The following is a 6,000-nucleotide window of genomic DNA, read 5'->3' as shown; positions in this document are numbered from 1 at the left end:
TGGTTTGACAGCACAGAAAGAAATCCACTTGAAAGTTGGAACCTACTGCAATTTTACATTTAAATTAAAAAGGAGGAAAATAAAGAAACATTCTTCCCTCTGGCTTAAAAATAGAGAGTGTGAAAATAAGCGTTGAGAACTGAAGCTCTAACGTAGGCAAAACTTTCACTTAATAACCTTGTTTTTTTGATCTCTAACCTATGGAGATCAGTTGTTCCAAGTTGTTCCTGATGTAAATTCTGCATCCTCAGAAGAAACAACCAAGTGCTGGACACAGGCACTTTCCATTTCTGCTTCACCGCATTTGACTCTGTGCCAGAGGAAAGGAGTGTCTGTGAGTTCCCTGGGAAAGAAGCTACATCTTTGATATTTTTTATTCCACCTCTTCAGCCCCCCGCTTTAGTGACATCAGGCATCCTGTCAGTTCAAAAACCTGCATTCTGTCTCTGTTATATTGTACTCTCCCAAGCATTTAGCACAGTGCTCTGCACACATTAAGCATTCAATAAATACAATCGATCAATTGCTCGATTACAGCAAGAATCAAACACTGTCCTTGCCCTCACAGAGTTTACAGTCTAAGACAGAACACACATGAATATACAAATGACTGAATCATTGAAATATAGAAAAAAAAGCTGGAATAAAAACCAGAAATAAATCCATAAATGCTTTCCAGAGACTTCTTAGGGCTAAGGGAGGGACTAGTTTGGATTTGTGAAGCGGCATGGCCTAATGGATAAAAGCATGGGTCTGGGAGTCAGAAGGACCTGGGTTCTAATGCTGCCTCCACCGCTTATGAGTCCTTGGGCAAGGTACTTTGCTTCTCTGTGCTTCGGCTACCTCATCTGTAAAATGGGGATTAAGACCAGGAGCCCCATGTGAGACAGGGACAGAGTCCAACCTGATTAGCTTTTATCTACTGCAGTGCTTAGAATGGTCCTTGACCCATAGTAAGTGCTTAACAAATACCATCATGATTATTATAACATTATGATTATTATTTAGGAGGGAATCTTCCTGAAGGATGTGGGTTCAGAAGAGGGATTTTATGATGGAATCATACTAATTTCCATTGTTCTCTTCCAAGTAAGCTCGTTGTGGACAGGGAATGTCACTGTTTATTGTTGTGTTATACTTTCCCAAATGCTTAGTACAGTGCTCTGCACACAGTAAGCACTCTGTAAATATGAGTGAATAAATGAATTAAGTACTCTGTGAATAGAAGGTGCTCAAAAAACGAATATCGATTACTTGTTTGATTATGGGGACACCACCTACTAGGAGAGCATTTCAAGGAAGAGGGAGAATAAAGGGGGAAATACCTCCATGAACCACTTGGGTATCACTTCCTAACTTCAATCAATCAATCCCCCCTCTAGACTTCAAACTCCTTGTAGGCAGAAAACATTTCAATCAACTCTGTTATGTTGTACTCTCTCAAGCTCTCGGCACAGAGCTCTGCACACAGTAAGCTCTCTATAAATACCACTGATGAATCAATCGGTTTAGCATTTATTGAGTACTTACTGCATACAGAGCACTGTATTAAATGCTTGGGATGGTACAAAACAACAATCTAACAGAGACCTAGGAGACACGTTCCCCATCCCCAGTGATCTTACAGTCTAGAGGGATTGATTGTTTGGTATTTATTGAACACATAGCCTGGCCAGAACACTAAACAAGTGGGAGAGGACAATGGTAGACAAAACCCTGTCCACAGGTAGCGTGCAATCCATGTTGGGAGTCGGACAGCAAAATAAATCACATGTAGGAGAAGCAACAAAAAGTTGTTGAGTAGAGCGAGCTAGGGAGAGATGAGAGCCTAAGAGTTCAGAGTGAAGACTAGAGGTTATGTGGTAAAGGAGGGAGAATAGGACAGGGTGACAAAAGATTAGTTAGTGAAGGTTTCCTGGGTGAGATGAAATTTTAGTAGGGCTCTGAAACTATGAAGAGAGATGGTCTGTAGGATTTTAAGCAGAAGGGAGTTGCAGGCAGGAGGGAGGGTGTGAACAAGGAGTCAGTTGTGGGAGAGATGAAAGTGAGGTACACTAAGTAGGCCAGACGTTGTCTAGGGCTCTAATGTGAAGTGTGAAGAGGAAGAAACATGCTCAAGATAGGGAAGACAGGAAAGAGCACTTCTGGACAGAGGAAAACATGAAACAAAAACCAGAAGAAAAAATGAGTCCGGGGTTGGAATGTAGAACAAAGGGGAAAAACAGAATAAAAAGCAAGAAATTCACAGGAGAACAAGAAACACAGAAAAAGAGTAGAAAGTAGTCAAACTGGAAGGGGGTAAAGGGGAAGACAAACAATGAAAGGGTGAGAAGTCGAACCCTCATTATTATCTTGAACTTACATAGAGTTATTATTTTTTCAAAGTACTCTCAACTAGAGTTACTTATCTTATTTTGTCCTTATGTTATCCCATGGCAAAGAGAGAGGCAGCTATTTTTATTGCAGCATGTCCTGGTGGATTGAGCACGGCCCTGGGAGTCAGAAGGACCTGGGTTCTAATCCCAGTTCTACCATTTGTTTGCGGTGTGACCTTGGACAGGTTGCTTAACTTCTCTGGGCCTCAGTTCCCTCAACCGTAAAATGGGGATGAAGACTGTGAGTCCCATGTGGGACAGGAACTGTGTCCAACCTGATTACCTAGTATCTACCCCAGCATTTAGAACAGTGCTTGGCACATAGCAAGTGCTTAACAAGTACTATCATTATTATTATTACCATATCCCAGATGAGGAAAATGAGGCTCAGAGAGTTCAGAAACAGCATGGTATAATGGCTTGAGCTCGGGCCTCAAAGTCAGAAGGTCATGGGTTCTAATCCTGGCTCTGTCACTTGTCTGCTGTTTGACCTTCAGCAATTCACTTCATTTTCTTGGCCTTCAGGTACCTCTTCTGTAAAATGGGGGTTGAGACTGTGAGCCCCATGTGCGACAGGGACTGTGTCTCACTAGATTGACTTGTATTTTCCCCGAAGACTTCGTTCGGTGTCTGGCACATAGTAAACGCTTAACAAATATCATAATTATTCATTACTATTATGGCGACTTGCTTTGGGTCACACAGAGCTGGGCTAGAACCTATATTCTGACATTTCAATACCTACCTTTTTTTTTCCCTCTAGCCATACTTCCAGGAGCAGGCAAAAGGAGAGAACAGAACAATTTGGGAAGAGATGTTGGACAGTGAAATAGTGGACAGTTGGTAGGTTCATCAGAAAAGGTGTGTGGAAAATCACACGAGTCGGGGGGGTGGGTGGTGTTTGTATGTGAGAGAGAGCGATGTCTCAGCTATTGAGCATCATTCTCCAATTACCAGAGGCAAATTGTGTCTTTTGGTTAAGACAGAGGAGCATGGCCTGATCGCTTGGGGCCCATCAGCTCCTGGGAAGATTCAGTCTAGTTATTGAATCCCTCCCGTTTCAATCTGCCTCGGGGGAAACACAGGGGAAGCCGTTGGTCAAAATGGCCTATAAAGTTCTACTTTGGAGCCCTCACATTACTGGCCCTTAAATATCCATGAAAACTCATTCAGGCTCTTGAGTTTTCATGTGCTAATAAACAAATATGTCGGCCAATTAGGAACCAAATTATGCCAATTAGAAAAAGAGAACAGCATCTGAGTTCATTTTGAGAGCAGAGCTAACCAAAGTCCAGTCTATTATAAGAAACTGCTTAGGAATAAAATTCATGAGGGTAAGAACAAAGAAAAATGAGAAAAGAATAATAATTAGACAGAAAGACCATCTAACAATTAGGCACTCTGTTTTCTTCTAGAAAGAAGGTGGGAGTTCAGTTCCCGGCTAATAATGGATCAACATTTGGTATTTGAAAAATCTGCAGAGGTACTGACCATTTCTACGTAAAATAATTAGCAAGTGGAAGACTCTTCCTTCTTCTCCCATACTTAGGGAGAAAACTGAGAAGCAGTTTCTAGTGATCTAGTGGATAGAGCACGGAACTGAGTGTCAAAAGGACCTAGGTTCTAATTCTGGTTCCACGACTTGTCAGCTGTGTGACCTTGGGCAAGACACTTAACTTCTCTGTGTCTCAGTCATCTCCTCTGTAAAATGGAGATTAAGACTGTGAGTCCGATGTGGGACATGCACTTTGTCCAATCTGATTCATCTGTATCTTCCCCAGTGCTTAATACAGGCTGGCACTTAGTAAGCACTTAATGAACGGTTCTTCTGCTCCTGGAGCTTTGTTTCAGAATCCAATTCAGCATCCAGGCGATGATTCCTATATCTGAGAAGGCACGATGATTCCTATATACAAGAAGGCCATTCCAACCTCTTTGCTCTCACAGGTCATGAACACTTTTCATTCAATAGTATTTATTGAGCGCTTACTATGTGTAGAGCACTGTACTTTTTGTCAGTCAGTCCTGAAAGAGGCTGGGTTCATTTGAGAAATGGAGGGCTCAGCCGAAGAAATTAAGAGCACGGGGAGAGTGGGTATCAAATGCCCATTTTGCAGATGAAGGAACTGAGGCTCAGAGAAGTAAAGTGATTCACCCAAGGTGTCACAGCTGATAAGTGGTGGAGCTGGGATTACAACCCCTCCTAGGCATAGCAGTAACAAGAAGGGGATTTTGTGCAAATTTAAGACCTTTTTCAAAGAATTTAAGATGTAGAGCCCACGTGATCAAAAATCACAGCCTTTTTTTATGGCATTCGTTCAGTGCTTACTATGTGCCAGGCACTGTTCTAAGCACTGGGGTAGATACAAGGTTGGACACAGTCTATGTCCCACATGGGGCTCACGGTCTTAATCCCCATTTTGCAGATAATAGAGAAGTTAAGTGACTTGCGCAGGGTCACACAGCAGAAAAGTGGCGGAAACGGGGTTAGAACACAGGTCTGGGATCCAGGCCCTGGCTCAGTTATTGTCCCTTAAATTACTGCCACCATGTCATTATTCGTGGTCAGAGAATGCAACAGGGTAACGTGGCATAGGACGGAGAGGAAGGGTGAAAGAATTTAGACATTTCTTCATTTTATACCGTGACCGGTCCGTCAGCTACCCCATCTAAAGCAGAACATCGCTAATGCCACTGCCAAGAGTTAGAAGGGGGAAAAGGTTCAAATGCCATCTTCTGCTTAAGTATTTCTAGATTTCTGGGATTGGGATTTAGAAACAAACCTATTTAAAGAAGGAAAGAAAAGTCTAATTCCACATGAATCACTCTAGCAGCTGTCCTGTTGACCGCAGAGTCTATTGGATTTGCATTTAGAAAAATCTGACTTGGAACATCTGACTGGGAAATGAGTTTATTTGCAACCGAGAACACCGCTACCTCACAATCTGAGATGTCCAGTTTCCTTACCAGGTTGGGTTTCAACGGGCCAATAAACTAATGCCCACTCTAAGGAGTAGTTGTGGATTAAAGAGTGGGTAAAATAGTAAAGCTAGTGGGTATTTGAGTGGGGTAGATATAAAGGGCAGAGAAATCCTCAATGAATTAAAAACAAACAAAAAACACTTACTCTGAATTGTCAACACATTTCAGTCACTCAAGCTTTCCACTTGGCAAGATTTCTATTCAGTAATTAGGACTTGGAGAGATTACTGGATTGCATTTCTGCCATTAAAAGATCACTTTCTCTTAAAAGGTAGCTTCACTTTCATTCCAATTACTGTATGTTTTTTTGCTTCTATTTTTCATCACTTCATTCTAGAAGACAATGGGAGATTAATGGCCCAAGATGCTTTGGTGCCCAGCCCTTTTAATTAATTGTTAAGGCCACTTCGATGCCACTGAGCATAATTCAGACCTTTAGCAAATTGTGATTTCCACCCATTTCCTGGAAACCAGAGTTAGAACGGTAACGGCTTTGGGCAGCTGAGTTACTCAATTGGTCCTTCCCCTCCCCATGAGGATTCAGGATAGCTCTTAATAAAAATAATAGTAATAATGATAATGTTAATAATAATAATAATTTGTTAAACACTTACTATGTGCAGAGCACTGTTCTAAGCGCTGG

Source organism: Ornithorhynchus anatinus, chromosome 17 (genome assembly GCF_004115215.2).
Source record: "Ornithorhynchus anatinus isolate Pmale09 chromosome 17, mOrnAna1.pri.v4, whole genome shotgun sequence".
Classification (NCBI taxonomy): Eukaryota; Metazoa; Chordata; class Mammalia; order Monotremata; family Ornithorhynchidae; genus Ornithorhynchus; species Ornithorhynchus anatinus.
The sequence above is the reverse complement of the archived record's forward strand: the minus strand, read 5'-3'. Positions refer to the sequence as shown.